This window comes from Lepus europaeus, chromosome X (genome assembly GCF_033115175.1).
Source record: "Lepus europaeus isolate LE1 chromosome X, mLepTim1.pri, whole genome shotgun sequence".
NCBI lineage: Eukaryota > Metazoa > Chordata > Mammalia > Lagomorpha > Leporidae > Lepus > Lepus europaeus.
In genome coordinates this window covers 47829166-47850021 of record NC_084850.1, presented here as the reverse complement: position 1 = coordinate 47850021, position 20856 = coordinate 47829166, and the positions used below count along the sequence as shown (strand labels likewise).

The 20856-nt window shown below is 43.1% G+C and overlaps 1 non-coding gene across 1 annotated transcript; it reads left to right on the top strand.

The window, feature by feature from the left end:
- Positions 1-4899: 4899 nt before the first annotated feature.
- On the top strand, positions 4900-5036 carry LOC133753910 (small nucleolar RNA SNORA29). Its single transcript, XR_009865143.1, has one exon. It is a non-coding gene; the product is annotated as a small nucleolar RNA SNORA29 (small nucleolar RNA).
- Positions 5037-20856: the final 15820 nt, after the last annotated feature.

The window sequence follows — 20856 nt, the reverse complement described above, 5'->3', positions numbered from 1 at the left end:
TGACTCTGGGAGGCACAGGATGCAGGCTCCACTGTCTCCTCTCATTCGAACACACTGGCAACAACATGGCCACTGCTGAGATAACAAATCATTGAGCCCACAGACCTCCTACCTAGCCTGCTCCCCACCCTGCCCCCGGCCCTGGCTTCTGCTCAGAGGGGAGTCTTGTTACTTCCTCCCCGGAGCATTGGATCTTCTGAATGGCACAGAATTTTCTATTTTTCTGTTGTCACTTGTTCTTCACTCTCTCGTCACAATGGCAACCCAAGAGGGCGAGCCAGCATTGAATTCAACCCTGCCCAATAGGCACACACGGAATAGCAAGTGTACTCCTTCTCTCATCCTCCTGTTAGGGAAGTGGGACAGTTTTGATGCTCCCTCCATGCTTCAGCTTTGGTCCGTGGTGGAGAGCAAATCGTTTCATGTGCAGTTCCAGCCACTTGGTTATGGCCCTTTCTTCAATCACCCTGCATGGGAGTTACTAATCTGAACGCTCTCGCCAGTGAGCAGGGCCATCACAGTGAAAAATGGTGCACATCTGTGACTGTGGAATCCGTTCCACTTGCTGCTAGAAGATTAAGTCAGACAAAATGTTAGCTTCCCAGATTTGGAGGGGAAGGGGGGAGCTTAAGCTGCATTTCTAGTCCAGTTTGTAAAAATCAGAGACTCCTGCAACAGAAAGATAGAGGGGCGGATGGATTTATCAAGCCTATGCTTAATTCTCAAATCGAGCTTTTATTACTACATACTGTGCTTTTTCCTCTTTTATTGCCCCACGTGCACATCATTTCCTAGGCGGGAGGCCTTGATGAGCAGGTAAGTGGAAAGATTCAGGCACAGAAATTCCACCTTGAACCCGCAACACCTAGAGAGGTTTGCCCAGTGTCAGAGTGTTGTGCCAATTTATATCTACGCTAGGCAAAATGGTGCACTTGTTCGGCTTCCTCACCTTCCACTGATTTCTGAGGATCTGGGGAGTACCTTCAGTGTAAATTCAAATTCTGCAGCGGGCTTCCAGATGTGCTCGGCTCTCCCGTGGATACCTGCGCGGTGAAACTGTCAGCCTGCGAGGAGGAGCTTTGCCTTGGGCAAACAGTGAAATTTGCCCTGCTCAAACACTATCATGGAAACTTGCATAATTATGGCGACATTCTTATAAAACTGCTGGCAACTCCTTGTAAACCTAGTATATTTAATTACAGGATACTTAATGGGGACAGTGTGATGGGAAGGAAAGAGCAGCAGGCACCAGGAGACCTGACTCAGGTGCTCGTTCCGATTCTCTCACTAATTATCTGTAATATCTTGGACAAGTGATTTGATTTCCTCATCCTGCAGTGGGGGTGATCTTTACACTATTAACTTCGTAGGGTAGTGGGAAATGAGCGGCTAATTATATTATGAAAGCACTCTGCAAAGGGTAAAAGGTTACCTAAAGGTGTGTTTTTGTAAGGACTGTGAAAGGAACTTCCTCATGCCAACACAAGCCCTGAAAATTCCTGGGAGAAACCAAGAGATGTGGCCCAAAAGCCAATAAGGTAGATTTCTGGAGAAGTTAATGCTCATAGCTTCACTCCTAGATATAGGCAAGATATTTCACTTTCTCTGTTTTAAAACTTTTTAAAAAGATTTTATTTATTTATTTGAGTTACAGAAAGTGAGAGGGAGAGACAGAGAGAAAGGTCTTCTGTCCACTGGTTTCCTATTCCCCAATTGGCCGCAATGGCCGAGCTGCGGCGATCCGAAGCCAGGAGCCAGGAGCTTCTTCCGGGTCTCCCATGCAGGTGCAGGGGCCCAAGGACTTGGGCCATCTTCTACCACTTTCCCGGGCCATGGCAGAGAGCTGGATTGGAAGAGGAGCAGCTGGAACTCGAACCAGCACTAGAACCATCCCATATGGGATGCCAGCACCGAAGGTGGAGGATTAACCTACTGTGCCACAATGGCAGCCCCTTCACTTTCTCTTGGACTGTCCTCCTTTCCTGGAGCCCCCATTTCTGAATCAGCCTGGGAAAGCTGTCGAAGAGGCTCTGTGCATGAAACTGTGGCTGTGGGAGCAGTAGCTTTGCTTGGCTTCCTGTAAGTGGTAACATTTGCTGGTTGCCATTGGCAATGGCTTACAAATCTGCAGCTGATGTTATTTCTTCAAAGCTGGGCTGCTGGTGCATTTGAGTAAAATGAACATATTATGTCACTCTGAAAGCACTCAGCGTATTAGGAAGACGAAGTTTTTCCCCTTAGAAACGACCTTGAGGATATATACTGTTTAATTTTCAAAAAGGCACTGGGAAATTTTGAAAATTTTCTCTCAAATGGTGGAAACATCTATAAATAATGCATGAAAGAACAACCACAGCCAGAAAAACGGTGCTGGAAATGGCAGGAGAAACTCCAACTGATCGAAAGGCTTGTTGAAACACAAAAAGGACAACGAAGGCAGATATGGGAATTCAAATAAAAATCATCAAAGGTGGCAAAGATTCATTTTCCTTTTTTTAAAAAAAATCTTATTGATTTATTTTAGAGGCAGAGTTACAGAGAGACACAGAGAGAGAGAGAGAGAGAGAGATCTTCCATCCGCTAATTCACTCCCTAGATGGCCCCAATGGCTGGAGCTGAGCTGATCTGAAGCCGGGAACCAAGAGCTTCTTCCGAGTCTCCCACGCGGGTGCAGGGGCCCAAGGACTTGGGCCATCTTCTATTGCTTTCCCAGGCCATAGCAGAGAGCCAGATTGGAAGAGGAGCAGCCAGGATTTGAACTCAAACAGATGCCCATATGCATTGTTGGTGCCGCAGACGAAGGCTTAATCTACTATGCTACAGTGCTGGCCCCTCATTTTACTTTTAAAAAAGGCAAGGGTGATCAAGTCACTGTTTCTCATAGTGTCCCTTTCAGTGACTTGATCAGCCCTTGTCCTGACTGTTGATGTACAATTTAATACTTTATCCCTTTTAGTATTTTTTTTTTGTTCTAGTTAATACTATTGGTTGAACTCTGTAATCAACACACATTTATTCTTAGGTGTTGAAATTTAACTGAAAAGTGATCCCTGTTAAATATAAGAGTGGGAATAAGAGAGGGAAGAGTTGTACAATTTGGGACATGCTCAATCGGACTTGCCCCAAATGGTGGAGTTAGAAATGTGCCAGGGGATTCCAATACAATCCCATCAAGGTGGCATGTACCAATGCCATCTCACTAATCCAAGTGATCAATTTCAATTCACAATTGATCACACTGATAGGTCTAAGAGTCAAAGGGATCACACAAACAAGACTAGTGTCTGCGAATACTAACTGATAGAATAAAAAAGGGAGAGAACAATCCAACATAGGAAGTGGGATACAACAGCAGACTCGTAGAATGGCAGATGTCCTAAACAGTACTCTGGCCTCAGAATCAGCCCTTAAGGCACTTGGATCTGGCTGAAGAACCCATGAGAGTATTTTATGCATGGAAAGCCAAGACACTCTGGCAAAAAAAAAAAAAACCTAAATGAAAGGTCTCTTCGAGTGAGATCCCAGTAGAAAGAACGGGCCATCAAAGAAGGAGGTACCTTTTTCTACAGGTTGGAGAGAACTTCCACTCTGACTATGATCTTATCTAAATAAGATCGAAGTCAGCGAATTCAAGAGGCTTCCATAGCATTGGAAACTCATGACTAGAGCCTAGGGAGATTTCTGACACCATAAACAAGAGTGTCAAATTGTTAAGTCAACAACAGGAGTCACTGTGTACTTGCTCCTTATGTGGGATCTCTGTCCTTAATGTGTTGTTCAATGTGAATTAATGCTATAACTAGTACTCAAACAGTATTTTACACTTTATGTTCTGTGTGGGTGCAAACTGATGAAATCTTTACTTTATATTAAATCGATCTTCTGTATATAAAGAGAGTTGAAAATGAATCTTGATGTGAATGGAATGGGAGAAGGAGCGGGAGATGGGAGGGGTACAGGTGGGAGGGAAGTTATGGGGGGGAAAGCCATTGTAACCCATAAACTGTACTTTGGAAAATTATATTTACTAAATAAAAGTTAAAAAAAAAAAGGCAAGGGTGGAGACACTAGTCACTATGGAATGTGCTGCACACTTTGTATATGTCCTTTCCCGCTAAGATGCATGCAAAATTGCCCAGGACAAGTTCCAGAAAGAAAAATGGTGCTCTCCCTATCTGAAGGGAAGGTACGAATCACGCATGCATATGTTGGTAATGCTTCCTTACATACGGTTTTGTGAATCCAAGATATTGCATGCTGTTCCTGAAGGCACCACAATTGAAACCAGATGGAAGGGAGTAGGATTAAAAAGAGAAACAGGCAGGGGACTAAGTAATTAATGATGTTAAAAATACTGACAGAAAACTATATCCAGAAGCGCAAAGGTGCCGCTGTGCTAGGGCGGCAGCATTAAGTGTGATTTTACTTTATATCCTCTTGTTTTCAAATGCTCCTAAGTGGGCTTATGCTGCTTTCAGAGTTTTCAGTTCGAGGTTAAAGCAGTCCGGGGAAAAAACAGATATGTTAAGCCCAAAGAGAAACACTGAAATTGCTAGCCTAACAGCACCAGTCCTTGACGCCAAAGACAAGAAATAGGATGATCTCATCAAAGTACTGGTGGTCGAAACAGAATTTCTTAAAAAGTAATCTAGAACTTGATTCTCCACAAAATATCTTTCAAAAATGAAGGTGACTACCCCCCATAAATATGCCAAATTGATGTTTGTCGAGAACACAAAAGCAATTCGATGGAGAAAGATAGCTTTTTCATAAAATAGTGCTAGAACAATTGCTTGGGTAGAGGCAAAAAAAAAAAAAAGAAGAAGAAGAAGAAGAAGAAGAACCTTAATCGAAACTTCACTTTATACAAAAATGTAATTCAAAATCAAATCAACTCTTTTTCCCATTTGACTACCATGGTTTCTCCAATTAATACCTTTTAGTGGATATGCTTATGGGATAGGTTAAAATTGCCATGATCTGAAGAGGGAGCGACTTTTGGTACTCTTCTATATGAAATGGCTGGACAAAAAAAATAATAAGAAATCAGCTCTTTCAGATTACAGATATGAGTGAGACCATGTGGTATTTGTGCTTCACTGCCTAGCTTATTGTACTTAACATAATATGGTCCAAATTCATCCACGTTCCACATCACAAATGTCAAGATTTCCTTTTCAAGGTCAAAGTTCTGGTGCAGCAGGTTAAGCTTCTGCTTGTGACGCTGACATCCCACGTCGAAGTACCCGGGATTGAGCGTCACCTCCTCTTCTGATCCAGCTCCCTGCTAATGCACCTGGGAAAGCAGTGGAAGATGCCCCAAGTGCTTGGGCCCCTGCACCCATGGGAGAGAACCAGATGGAATTCCTGGCTCCTGGCTTGGCCTGGTCCTTTGGGAAATGAACCTGCGGGTGGAAGATCTCTTTCATCTCTCTCTCTCTCTCTCATGCTCTGCCTTTGAAATAAATATGCATATATAAAACTTTAAAAAGAGATTCCTTCTTTTTCTGGCTAAACAGAGAACAGCATTCCATTGTATATAAGTACAATATATATTTTTTAAAGATTTATGTATTTTATTTGAAAGTCAGAGTTACAGAGAGTCAGAGTCAGAGAGGAGGGGGGGGGTCTTCCATTTGCTGGTTTACTCCCCAGTTGGCTACAATGACCGGAGCTGGGCTGATCCAAAGCCAGGAGCAAGGAGCCTCCTCCATGTCTCCCACGTGGGTGCAGTAGCCCAGGGATTTGGGCCATCTTCTACTGCTTTTCCAAGCCTTAGCAGAGAGCTGGATCGGAAGAGGAGCAGCCAGGGCTAGAATCGCTGCCTATATGGGATGCCGGCGCTTCAGGCGGCGACTTTACCTGCTACGCCACAGTGCCAGCCCTTTTTTGTTGTTGTTGTTTTTAAAGATTTGCAATATTTTTTAAGCCATTCATTTATTAATGAGCGCCTTGGTTGATTCCACATCTGGGCTAATGTAAATACTGCTGCAATGAACATATGAACATGTGCAGATGTTTTGTAGACATGCAGCTTTCATTTCCTTTGGTATAAAGTTGAATCTATGGAAGTCGAGATTTTTGATGGTGGTTCCCAGGGGCTAGGATGTTTGGGTAAGAGTGTGGGAGAGATGTCAATCAAGCATGCAATTTCAGTAAGACAGGAGGAATAAATTTAAGAGGTCTATGGTACAGCATGATAGCTATATATACATACATACACACACACACACACACAAATTAGGCCTGCCAGAGCTCTCCAAGAAGGAAATGAGTTTTTAAAAGATTTATTTATTTGAAAGGCAGAGTTACAGGAAGAGAGAGAGATCTTCCATTCGCTAGTTCACTTCCCAAATATCCATAACAGCTGCAGCTGAGCCAGGGTCAAAGCCAGGAGCCAGGAACTTCATCTGGGACTCCGAGGTGGTTGGCAGGGACCCAAGTACTTGAACCGTCCTCTGCTGCTTTCCCAGCACATTAGCAAGGAGCTGGATCAGAAGTGGAGCAGCCAGGACACAAACTGGCGCCCATAGGAGATACTGGCATCATAGGGGGTGGGTTAACCCATTGTACAACAACGCTGGCATCAAACTTTAAAAACTTATTTTTTGTTTATTTTATTTACTTAGGGGAGAGAGTGAGAGAGAGAGAGAGAGAGAGAACGAGCGTACTCTTATCCACTGGTTCACTTCCCAAATGACCACAACTGGGGCTAGGCCAAACTGAAGCCAGGAGCAGGGAACTCAATCCTGGTCTCTCAAGTGGGTGGCAGGGACACAAGTAACTGACCCATCACTCACTGCCTCCTACGGTGTGCATTAGCAGGAAGCTGGGATCAGAGGTAGAGCCAAGGCTCAAATCCAGGCACTCTGATATGAAGTGCGAGTACTCCCAAGTAGTGCCCTATGGACAAATACCTGTTCCAGTGACTGTACTTAATATCAATACAGTATATTCTTGAAAAATGTTGAGAGTAGAGTTTTAAAATAAGATTTATTTATTTATTTGAAAGGCAGAGTTAGGGGCCGGTGCTGTAGCATAGCAGGTAAAGCCACCACCTGCAGTGCCAGCAACATATGGGTGCCAGTTCTAGGCCTGGTTGCTCCTCTTCCTATCCAGCTCTCTGCTATGGCCTGGGAAAGCAGTAGAAGATGGCCCAAGTCCTTGGGCCCCTGCACCCACATGGGAGACCGGGAAGAAGCTCTTGGCTCCTGGCTTCAGATCGGAGCAGCTCCAGCCGTTGCAGCCAATTGGGGAGTAAACCAGCGGATGGAAGATATCTCTCTCTCTTTCCCTTTCTCTCTGTCTCTCTGCCGTTCCTTCTCTCTGTGTGTAACTCTGACTTTCAAATAAATAAATACATTTTTTAAAAAAAGAAAGGCAGAGTTGGGGCGGGGGAGAGAGAGAGATCTTACATCCACGGGTTCATTCCCCAAATGGCTGTAATGACCGGGTTTGGTCCAGGCTGAAGGCAGGAGCCAGGAGCCTCTTCCAGGTCTCCCACATGGTGCAGGGGTGCAAGCACTTGGGCCATCTTCCGATGCTTTTCCAGGTGCATTTGCAGGGCACTGGATTGGAAGGTGAACATCCAGAACTCGAACCAGCACCCATATGCGATGCCGGCACTGCAGGCCGGGACTTCAACCAACTGCGCCAGAGTGCAAGCTCAGAGAGTGGATGTTAAATGATAAAAATGTGAGGTATACATGTTAATACTGATTCCACAATGTATAAATGCTTTGACATCATGTTGTACATGATAAATACATACAATTTTCTCCATAGATTTTTTTTTGACAGGCAGAGTGGACAGTGAGAGAGAGACAGAGAGAAAGATCTTCCTTTGCCGTTGGTTCACCCTCAATGGCCGCTGTGGCCGGCGCACTGCGCTGATCCGAAGCCAGGAGCCAGGTGCTTCTCCTGGTCTCCCATGGGGTGCAGGGCCCAAGCACTTGGGCCATCCTCCACTGCCTTCCCGGGCCACAGCAGAGAGCTGGCCTGGAAGAGGGGCAATCGTGACAGAACTGGCGCCCCGACCGGGACTAGAACCCGGTGTGCCGGCATCGCAGGTGGAGGATTAGCCTAGTGAGCCGCGGCGCCGGCCTCTCCACAGATTTCTTAAAAAGATTTATTTATTTATGTATTCATTCAAAAGGCAGAGTAACATGGAAAGAGGAAGAGAGAGAGAGAGAGAGAGAGAGAGAGAGAGCTCTTCCATCTGCTGGTTCACTCCCCAAATGGCTGCTACAGCCAAGGCTGGGCCAGGAGGAAGCAAGGAGCCTGGAGCTCCATCCAGGTCTTGCACAGGGGTAGCAGGACCCCAAACTCCTTTGACCATTTCTCTGCTGCCTTCTCAGGCACATTAGCAGGGTACTGGATCAGAAGAAGAGCAGTGATCCAATATGGGATGCCAGCATCACAAGTGGTGGCTTAACCCACTGCACCACAATGCCACCTCACATCCTCTGTATATTTTTGAAAAATAAGGGCCAGGCATTGTGGCACGGTGGGTTAAGTTTTGCCTGAGATGCTGACATCCCATAAATGCATTGGGTCGATTCCTGGTTGTTCCGACTCCAATCCAGCTCCCTGCTAATGCACCTGGGAAAGCAGTAGAAGATGGCTCAAGTGCTTGGGCTCCTGACACCCACATGGGAGACTCAGATGGAATTCCAGGCTCCTGGCTTTAACCTGGCCCAGCTCTGGTTGTTGTAGGTGTTTGGGGGAATGAAGCAGTGGATGGAAGATGTCTTTGTCTCTCCCTCTCTCTTTCTAGAACTCTGCCTTTCAAATAAAAAAATAAATCTTTAGAAAAGAGAGGGATCCAATTTTTTTAAATAAAATAATAATGGAAAAAACCAAATGTGCTAAAAATAAACAATAAAAGCAGTAAGAATAAAAAATCAATCCCAAGTGGATCACAGATAAATGTAAAAATTTTTAAACTTTTAGAGAAAACCATAGAAGAAAATCATTGGTATCTACAACTAAGCAGAGTTCTTAGACTTGACAGTGAAATCTTGACACTATAAAGAAAAATTGATAAATTGGGCCTCATCAAAATGAAAAACTTGTGCTCTGTGAAATATCATGTGAATTAGATGAGAAGATAAGCTACAGACTGACTGAAGAGATTTGCAAACCACATCACTGTCAAAGGACTCATATCTAGAATATAAAGAACCCTCAACACTCAACAGTAAAAACAAAAACACACTTCAGTCAGAAAATGGGTAAACGGCATGAGCAGACACATCACCAAAGAGGATGCACAGATGGCAAGCAAGCCCAGGACAGCTATTCTGCATCATTAGCTGTATTCATTTGCTGGGGCTGTCACAACGAGACCCCACAGACTGGGTGGTTTTAGCAAGAGAAATGGATTTTCTCACCGTGCTGCAGACTGCAGGGCTGGGATCAAGGTGTCAGTCATGCTGCTTTCAGCCCAAGGCCTCTCCCTTTGGCCTGTACTTGGAAGCCTTCTTGTTACCTTTTAACATGGTTCTCTCTCTCTCTTTATTATTATTATTATTATTATTATTATTATTATTATTGAAGATTTATTTATTTATTTATTTGAAAACCAGAGTTACCCAGAGAAAGGAAGAGACAAAGAGAAAGAGAAAGAAAGAGAAGTCTGCCATCTGCTGGTTCACTCCCCAAATGGCTGCAACAGCCGGGGCTGGGCCAGGCCAAAGCCAGGAACCAAGAAGCTTAATCCAGGTCTCCCATGTGGGCCATTTTCCACTGCTTTCCCAGGTACATTAACAGGGAGCTGGATGGGAAGTGGAGCAGCCAGGACTTGAACCAGCACCCATAAGGGATGCCGGCACTGTAGGCAGAGGCTTAACCTATTAAGCCACAATGCAGGCCCCAACGTGGTTGTCTCTCTATGTACATACATCCCTAGTGTCTCTCTTGTTATAAGGCCATCATTTCTATTAGATTAAGTCCCAACCCAACAGCCTTATTTTAACTGAATCACCTTTTTAAAGGAGCTATCTCTAGATACAGTTACATTCGGTTCTGGTGGCTGGGAATTCAACATAAGAATGAGGGTGGCACAATTCACCCTGTGATGAATGATGCCCTATGTCACTAAACATCAGGGAAATACAAATCAAGCCCACAATGAGATACCCCTACACACCCACTAGGATGGCTATGATAAAAAGACACACAATTAGAAGTGTTAGCAAGGATGTGGAGAAACTGGAAACCTCATATTCCATTGCTGGAATGGAATATAGAATAGTCACTTTGGAAAACAATTTGGCAGTGCCTTAAAATATTGAAAATAAAGTTACTGTATAACCCAGTAATCTCACTCCTCACTATATACCAAGAGAAATTAAAAGTCGTCCACAGAAAAACCAGTACTACAAATATTCATTCAAGTTCTCTGCTAATAGTAAAAAGGTAGAAACAGTTCAAGTGGCCTATCAACTGTTGAATGGATATGTGGACTGTGCTACACACATCCTGAGCGAGGAAAAAGAACCAACTGCTGCTATTTGGCTACAGGAGGAACAGACATCAAAAATACAGTCAGTGAAAGTAGCCAGATGCAAAAGACCAAATAGCGTATGAATCAATTCACAGGCCATGTCCGGAAAGAGCAGGGCAACAGAGACAGACAGTATATTTGTGGTCACTTGGCCTGGGAGTGCGAATGGGAGCTGCAGACTCCATTGAGGTGATGGCAGTGTTCTAAAACTCGGTCGCTGTGATGATTATACAACTCTACATTTACTAAAAATCAGCAGGTTGTACATTTTATTGTATTTAAATTCTATTATAAGAAGACTACTTTTTAAAGTATGTAAAATTACAAATAAAATATCATAAAATAAAAATGCTACATACTGTGTGGCTCCATTTGTGCAATAGTCTAAAGAAGCCAAAACTGATAGAAAGCGGATCAAGAGCCAGGGATACAAGGAGGAGGTTGTCACAGAGGGGTCAAAGGGATCGTTTGGGGGTGGTGCAAGTATTCTCTATATTGGAATAAAAATTTTAGTTATTTGAAGAAGAGAGAAAGCACACTCGCTTGTGTTGATTCATTCCTCAAATGACTGCATTGGCTGGAGTTGGGCCAGGCTGAATCTGGGAGCTAGGAGCTGGGAATTCAATCCAGGTCTCCCATGTGGGTGGCAGAAACCTAACTACTTGAGCCACCACTACTGTCACTCAGAGTCTCCATTATCAGGAAGCTGGAGCCAAGAGTCAGAGGCAGGAATCAAACTCAACACTCCAGTGTTGGATGCAGGTATCTCAATGAGCATCTCCACCGCTGCCCCCAAATATTCTCTATCTTGATTGGGTTAGTGGTTATATGGGGTTATCTTTTCTTTTCTAAACTCCTCAAGCTGCTTAAAATCAATAAATGTTATTGTATATGAATTATGCCTCAATACAACTGATGCAAAATGTTTGAACTCAGTGGATGATTTTTTAAACAGACTCTTCACAAAGGAAAATCTAAAACTTTTTCCCAAGTATGTTAAATGATGCTTAGTTTCATTCGTCACCAGCAAAATGCAAGCTAAAACTACAATGTGAAATCTGGAATGGTTAAAATGAAAGGGCCAAGATTTCAAAATGCCAGGCGAGAATGTGAAGCCAGCGGAGCTCTCAGATATTGCTGATGGGAATGCAAAATGGCACAGCTCATCTGGGAAACAGTTCGGAATTCCTGTATGGAGTTCAAAATGTACTTATATGAGGGCTGGTCTTCAAAAGGTTCATGGAAATACACATTAGGAAAAAAAAAATTGTGCAAGGATTTGAAATCCTTTTTGCAGCAAATAAGTCTGAACTGCTTTGTCAGAACATGCCTGCACAGTCTGACTTGAGGCACTAAGATGGATAGGGCATCAGTCTGAAAAGAGCCTCTATGAACAACGTGAATTCTTTAAAAATCGAAGGAAGAACAAACATCAAGTGTATGGTAAAGCTTGCACAGAAGAATGGTGAAATTATTGATCCGTTACTAAATATCTTAAAATGTTAAAAAAATTTTAAACTATCATTAAAAAATGTATCACTCCATCTTTCAAAATAAAAAAGGTGTTTTTTTTTTAATTTGAAAGGCAGAGTTACAGAGAAGGAGAGATCGTCCACCGTCTGGTTCACTCCCCCAAATGGCTGTTAATGGCCAGGGCCAGGGGAGGCGGGAGCCAGGAGCCAAGAGCTCCAGGAGCCCGGGCCATCTTCTTCTGTGTTCGAAGTGCCTTAGCAGAAGAGCAGTGGGCACTGTAACTGGTGCTCCAATACGGCATGCCAGCGTTGCAAGTGGCGGCTGAACCTGCCACACCATAATGCCAGCCTCCCCCTTTACTAAAATTTTATGTGGAAAATGTCCCAAAGAAATGAGCAGTTTACAAATGGATACCTTGTTTAAGAAGGGATGAGATGATATTGAAGAGGAAGCCTGCCACAGCAGAACCAGCCACATCAATTTGCAAGAAAAAGAAATTAATCTTGTTCATGTCCTAGTGAAAGAGGCCTGATGCTTAACCGCAGAAACAATGGCCAGCGCCTCAGCCGTGTAAACTGGCTCAGCTTACACAATGCGCACTGAAAAGTTCAAGTGAGGCAAACTTTCTGCCCAACCGGGGCCAAAACTGTGGGGCCCACATCAGCCGCAGACAAGAACAGAGCTTTCAATGGACGTTTTAAGCAAGTGAGATAAAGATCCCGAAGCCTTTCTTCAAAGAATCGTGACAGGGTGAAACATGGCTTCACCAGCATGATGCTGAAGACAAGACAAAGCACCATGAAAGCAGTGGCTCACAAGAGGTAGAAGTGGCCCAGGGCAAAGGCCATGACAAACAGCCTGGAGGGACGCTGTGGACACTTCACTGGTTTACTCTCTGGAGGACCAAAGAACAGGAACATCTGCTTATTTGGAGAGTGTTCTGAGAAAGCTAGGCAAAGCTTAGCAGAAAAATGCCCAGGCAAGTCTCAGCAGAGAGTTCATCTCCACCAAGACAATGCTCCTGTTCACTTTTCTCATCCAACAAGGGCAACTTGGAGGGCTTCAATGGGAAGTCATTAGGCAGCCACCGTACAGTCCTGATCACACTCCTTTGTGTTTCTAGTACTTAAAAAACCTTCAATATTTGTCTTCAGTTAATAAGCTAAAAAAGTCTGCATTGACATGGTTAAATTCCAGGGACCTCAGTCCTTTACAAGGATGGACTAAATGGCTGGTATCATTGTTTACAAAATGTCTGGAACTCGATGGAGCCTATACTAAGAAATAAACTTATCTTTTCATTCTGTTTTCTAGGAATAGTTCGAAGTCCCCTTATATCTTTGTTTTAATTTCAAATAGTTTGTATTTACCATACTTAAACTGAAAAGAATTTTTGGTTAAAGATAATTGTACAGGGGCCAGCACTGTGGTACAGCAGACCTCAAGCTGGAACTTCAGATCCTTGCTTCCCATTATCAGAGTGCCAGTTCCAGTCCTGGCTAACGCCAGTCCTAGCTCCCTGCTAATGCCCTGGGAAGCAGCAGGTGATGGCTCAAGTACCTGAGTCCCTGCTACCCACATAGAAGACTTGGATGGAGTTCCTGGCTCCTGGAATATCTCTCTCTCTCTCTCTCTCTCTCTCTCTCTCTCTCCCCCCTTCTCTCCCCTCCTCCCTCCTTGTCACACTGCCTTTCAAATAAATAAATATTTTTAAGTGAATTGTACATATTTATAGGCTACAGTGTGACATTTCAGTACATGTATACAGTGTATACTGATAAAATCAAAGTAATTAACATATCCCCCTCTTTGTCATCACTTTATAATCAGAGCCTTGGAGCTTGTTTCTCCTATTTGCTCATAAAATATGTTATAAATGGGGCTGGCGCTGTGGCATAATGAGTGAAACTATTTCCTACAGTGCTGACATCCCATATGGGCGCCGGTTTGAATTCTGGCTGCTCCACTTCCAACCCAACTCCCTGCTATGGCCTGGGAAAGCATTGGAAGATGGACGAAGTTCTTGGGCCCCTGCACCCATGTGGGAGACCCGGAAGAAGCTCCTGGCTCCTGGCTCTGGCCATTGCAGCCAATTGGGGAGTGAACCAGGGGATGGAAGACCCCCTCCCCCGCCTCTATGCTTATACCTCTCTGTAACTCTGCCTTTCAAATAAATAAATAAATCTTTTAAAAATATGTTATAGACTATCATGAACTCTAGCCATTCCTCTATACTGTGTAACACTAGGAACTCATTCCTTCTATCTAACTCTGATTTGATACCTGCTGCCCTACTTCTTTCTATGCCCTTACCCCTTCCAGCCTCTAGTAATTACTATTCTGTGTTCAGATTGATTTTTTTTAAGTTTCAAGTATTTCCTTGTATTTGGATTGTGGTATGGTTGGTTATGGTATATAAATTTGTCAAACTCATTAAAAGGCACACTTTAAATGATACATTAGTTACATGTAAATTATATCCCAATTGAGATTATTTTTAAAAATAATGAGGCATGCAAATTATAACTGCAATGAGATACTATTACATACCTGCCACAATGGCTAAGATGAAAAAAATACAGACAATTCTGACTGCTGATAAGGATATAGAACTACCAGAACTCTTAAAAAAATTATTTATTTGAAAGGCAGAGTTAGAGAGAGAGAGAGAGAGCATGTGTCTTCCATCCACTGGTTCACTCTCCAGATGGTCAAAATGGCCAGAGCTGAACCAATCCGAAGCCAGGAGCTTCTTCTGGGTCCATGGCTGTAGGAGCCCAAGCACTTGGGCCATTTTCCACTGCTTTCCCAGGCCATAGCAGGGAGGGGGGTGGGAAGTGGAGCAGCCAGGATTCAAATTGGCCCCCATATGGGATGTCGGCACAACAGGAAGCAGTTTCACTTGCTATGCCACAGCGCCAGTATGCCAGCACCACAGACTGAGGCCTTGCCCACCATGCCACAGCACCGGCTCCCATTTATAACAACTTTAAAAATGGGCAAAACTAGGGGCTGGTACTGTGGTGCAGCAGGTTAAAGCCCTGGCCTGAAGGACCAGCATCCCATATGTATGCTGGTTCTAGTCCTGGCTGCTCCTCTTCCTGTCCAGCTCTCTGCTACGGCCTGGGAAAGCAGTAGAAGATGGCCCAAGTGCTTGGGCCCCTGCACCCACTTGAGAGACCTGAAAGAAGCTCCTGGCTCCTGGCTTTGGATCGGCGCAGCTCCGACCATTGTGGCCATCTGGGGAATGAACCAGCGGATGGAAGACCTCTCTCTCTGTCTCTGGCTCTCTCTGTAACTCTGTCTTTCAAACAAATAAAATAAATCTAAAAAAATAGGCAAAACTAATTTGTGGTCTTAGAGATCAGGGTTACAGTTATCTCTGGGGAGGAGGGAAAGGGATAAAGATCTGCAAGGGGTAAGAATGAGGCTCCAGGGGTGCTAGCAAAATTCCAAATCATGTCCTGGGTGGTGGTTGTGTGGGTGCGTCCACTTAGTGAGAATGCACCTAAATGTGCACCTATGCTTTATGTAGTACAGTAATTTACTAAAACATTTCAAAACATGCACAAGATGAGAAGTAACGGTATATGTAGGTGAGAAGTAACAGTGTATTTGTCCAACTATAGTTCCCCAGCTCTCCAGTTGCTTTCCTGAGGGTAAATCACTGAGATGTGTATCTGGGGCTGGTGTTGTGGCACAATGGTTCAGGCTGCCGCCTGTGATGCCAGCATCCCACATGGGCACTGGTTCGTGTTGTGTTTGGGCCCCTGCTACCCATGTGGGAGATCTGGCTGAAGCTCCTGGCTCTTGGCTTTGTCCTGGCCCAGCCCTGGCTGTTGCCAGCATTTGGGGAGTAAAGCAGTGGATGGAGTATCTCTCTCTCTGTCTCTCTGCCTCTCCCTCTCTCTCTGTGTAACTCTTTCAAATAAATAAATAAATATTTTTATTAAAAAGTATACCTTATGTATCTCTCCTATACTCCAAAATTCTTTTTTTCTTTTAAAATTTTTTCTTTTCAATTATCATACTATAAAATTAATATTTTCATTTAGTGTACAGTTCTGTAACCTTTGACTTGATTCATTTAACCACCACTACAGTCAGGGTGCAGCAGAATTCCATCATGCTACAAATTTCCCTTGTGCTGGTCCATACTGTCACACACCCTCCCCTGCCTGAAACTCTCTGGTAGCCACTGATCTAGTTTTCATCATCACAACCTTGTCTTTTTACAAATATCTGTCTTGGCTATTTTATTTTTACTTATTATCAGAGTGAGCAGAGCTAGGTTTACTAGACATACTACAAGGGACAGTGGGCAGGCAGGACGGCCAGATGTGGACCACTGCTGCCGTAGGCTGCAAGGGAGCAGCAAGCAGGCAGAACAGCCAGGCGCTGTCTCCTGTCATATTATTTTTGAAGTGTAGCAAATTTGAAGAAAAATAAAATGCTGAGCCATACTGTACTTTCTGTCTACGTATATAAGAACAAGGGCTGGCACTCAAAAGTAGAACTAGAAAGTACACAAATTCTGCACAGAAAGGACTATTCCTCACTCAAAAATACACCAAGGGAAGTTGTGGCATCCCTTCCCACAAAGAAACTTTTAAGAAGCGTTATTTACAGAAACAAACCCATGCATTTACGGCCTATGATTTTTGACAAAGTTGCCAAGCACGCTAAGTGGGAAAAGAGCAATCTCTTCAATAAATGATATTAGAAAAACTGGATATCCACATGCAAAACAATGAAATTTGATCCTTATCTCACATCACATAAAAATCCATTCAAAGTGGATTAAAGGTTTAAATAAATGGAAGACCTGAAACTGTAAAACTGTTAGAAGAAAACATAGGCACAAGCTCCATGATACTGGTCTGTGCAATGATTTATTGGATAAATGCTTTATTGGATAAATGATTTCTGAAGCATAAGTAACCAAAGTGAAAAATAGACAAATGGGATTGCACCAAACTCAAGGTTTCTGCACAGTCAAGGAAATAACTCATGGATTGGGAAAAATATTTACCAACCATTCATCTGATGTCCAACAGATGAGAAATTTTAAAAACTCAATAGCAAAAAAAAAAAACACCTAATTTTTAAAAATGAGTGCATTAGTCCATTGGGATGCTATAACAGAACACTTTAGACTCGATAGTTCATAATTAACAGAAATGTCTCACAGTTCTGGAAGCTGGGACGTCCAAGACCAAGGCATCATCAGGTCCAGTGTCTGGTGAATACTTGTTCTCTACTGAGTCCTCACTTGGCAGAAGGGGTAAACAAGATCCCTCAGAGCTCTATGTGGATCCCATTCATGAGGGTCGGCCCTCATGACCTAATTACCTCCTAATAACTCCACCTCTTAAGACTATCATATTGGGAATTAAGTTACAATATATGATTTTTGGGGGAGGGGGCAGAAATATTCAGACTATACCAATAGGCAAAGAACATGAAGAGGCATTTCTTTTTTTTTTTTAAGATTTATTTTATTTATTTGAAAGACAGAGTTACAGAGAGAGGTAGAGACAGAGAGAGAGAGGTCTTCCATCTGCTGGTTCACTTCCCAGATGGCCACAATGGCCAGAGCTGCGCCGATCCGAAGCCAGAGCCAGGAGCCAGGAGTCAGGAGCTTCTTCCGGGTCTCCCACATGGGTGCAGGGGCCCAAGGACTTGGGCCATCTTCCATTGCTATCCCAGGCCATAGCAGAGCTGGATTGGAAGAGGAGCAGCCGGGACTAGAACCGGTGCCCGTATGAGATGCTGGCGCCTCAGGCCAGGGCTTTAACCCGCTGTGCCACAGCGTCGATCCTCTGATGAAGAGGCATTTCTTAAAAAAGATATACAGGGGCTGGCACTGTGGGGTAGTGGGAAGCCTCCCCCATGCAGTGCCGGCATCCCATATGGGCACCAGTTCGAGTCCCAGCTGCTCCTCTTCTAATCCAGCTCTCTGCTATGGCCTGGGAAAGCACCGGAAGATGGCCCAAGTGCTTGAGCCCCTGCACCCATGTGGGAGACCTGGAGGAAGCTCCTGACTCCTGGCTTCACATCAGCACAGCTCCAGCCATTGCAGCCATTTGGGGAGTGAACCAGTGGATGGAAGACCTCTTTCTCTCTCTCTCTCTGCCTCTGCCTCTCTGTAACTCTGACTTTCAAATAATACACAATAATATACAAATGACCAGCTTATATACGAAAAAAATGCTCAACTTCACTAACCATAGGAAAATACAAAAAAAAAAACACACACACACAATGAGATACCACCTTGTGAGGTATAATGGTAGAATGGTTATCAAAAAACAACAAAAACAAAAACAAAAAAAGATAACAACTGTTGGGGAAGACATGGATAAAAAGGAACCAAGAAACACTGGTAGTACAGCCATTGTGGAAAATAGAGATGAGGTCCTTTAAAACACTGAATCACCATATTACCCAACAATCCTCTCTCCTGGATATATGTCCAAAGGAATGAAAATCAGCATGTTAAGGAGGTATCCATACTCCCAAGTTTATTCACAAAGCTACTCACATTATTTCACAGCCAATATATAGAGGCAACTTAAGTGCCCATCAATGAATGAATGTATAAAGAAACTGTGGTATACATTTGTTCCTCAATACCCATGGGGGATTAGTTCCAGGACCCCTTCCCAAAATCTATACATGCTCAAGTCCCTCAAGTAAAATGGCATACTATTTGCATATAATCTACATATTTCCTTCTGTTTATTTTAAATGATCCCTAGATTACTTATAAAAATTAATACAAAATAAATACTGTGTACATAGTTGTAATTTTAATTTTTATTATTTTTTATAATTTTAAATTTTATAATTTTTAAATTTTTTATAATTTTTTTTCATTTACTTCCCTCCCACCCACAACCCTCCCCTTTCCCGCTCCCTCTCCCCTTCCAATCACATCATGATTCATTTTCAATTCTCTTTATATACAAAAGATCAGTTTAGTATATATTAGGTAACGATTTCAACAGTTTGCCCCCATATAGCAACACAAAGTGAAAAAAAATACTGTTGGAGTACTAGTTATAGCATTAAATAAGAGTGTACAGCACATTAAAGACAGAGATCCTACATAATATTTTTTTAAAAATTAATTAATTTTCTATGTCATTTCCAATTTAACACCAGGTTTTTTTTTTCATTTCCAATTATCTTTATATACAGAATATTAAATTATTATTGCTTTGAATATTTTGACCCATGGTTGGTTGAATTTGTAGAATCGGAATATTTGGATACAGAGAACCTGTAAAAAGAGGGCAATTGTGTCATTTGTGATAAGATGGATGAACCTAGAAGGCCAAGTGAAATGAGAGAGACATAAAAAGACAAGTATGAGTACGGCATGATCTCACTTACATGTGAAATCTAAGAAAGCTGAATTCACAGAAGTAGAAAACAGAACGGTGCTTCCTAGGGGTTGGAGGAGGAAGGAATACAGAAAGGGCGGGTGCTGTTCAAAGGGCCCAAAGTTTCCATCAGAAAGGAGGAAGAAGTGTTTGAGATCTACTGTGCAGCGGGGTGACTGTAAATATATTGCATATTTCAAAATTGCTGAGTATATTTTACATGTTCTCACCACAAAAACAAGCACATGAAGTGATGGATGTTCATTAGTTTAATCATTCCATATATAAAAACATCACATTGTACCCCATAAACACACAGTTATTATCTGTTAATTAAAAACAGACTTTTTAAAAAAGTGTTATTTTCTATAAAAATTGCAAAAAGGGCAATGAAAAAGTGTGGAGAACTTTGAAGGGAAAATAAATAGAAAATTCATAGATGTCAGTTTCAGTCCTCCTATAGTTTCCCATGTTTCTTTTTTAAAATTTCTTTAATTTTTTTAAAATTATTTATTTATTTGAGAGTAGAGTTACAGGGGGAGAGAGGTCTTCCATCCACTGGTTCACTCTCCAGATGGTCACAATGGCTGGAGCTGTGCTGATCCAAAGCCAGGAGCCAGGAGCTTCCGCTGGGTCTCCCAAACGGGTGAGGGGTCCAAGGACTTGGGCCATCTTCTACTGCTTTCCCAGGTGCATTAGCAGGGAGCTAGATTGGAAGTGGAGCAGCTGGGACTCAAACCAGTGCTCATATGGGATGCCGGTGCTGCAGGCTGGGGCTTTAACCCACTGTGCCACAGTGCGGGCCCTCCTTTATTTCTTTAAAAACTGCTGATCAGAAAAAGTCTGTAGTTAGAATTTAATGACTTTCAATATGTTAGTGAGGTCTTGGCTTACGAGAGGAACACTTAACCCTGAGCATCTGAGAATTACTATAGGAAGATTGGAGCCATAGCAATCTCCACTTCCAAATTGTAGTCATGTGAGGGGATACCACTGGTCAGTAACTAGAAAACAGGTAGTTTCTAATAGGCGACTGAAATGATAGGACACGAAAAAAGTCAGTTCCTTGAGATGAGGATGAGCAAGATGTTTCATAATCATGTATAAAGAGAATGGTCTTTTTTTTTAAACTTTTATTTAATGAATATATATTTCCAAAGTATAGCTTATGGATTACAATGGCTTCCCCCTCCTCCAAACTTCCCTCCCACCCGCAACCCTCCCCTTTCCTGCTCCCTCTCCCCTTCCATTCACATCAAGATTCATTTTCTTTTTTTTATTATTATTATTTTCTTTTTGACAGGCAGAGTGGACAGTGAGAGAGAGAGACAGAGAGAAAGGTCTTCCTTTGCCGTTGGTTCACCCTCCAATGGTCGCCACAGTTGGCACGCTGCGGCCAGTGCACCGCGCTGATCCGATGGCAGGAGCCAGGTGCTTCTCCTGGTCTCCCATGCGGGTGCAGGGCCCAAGCACTTGGGCCATCCTCCA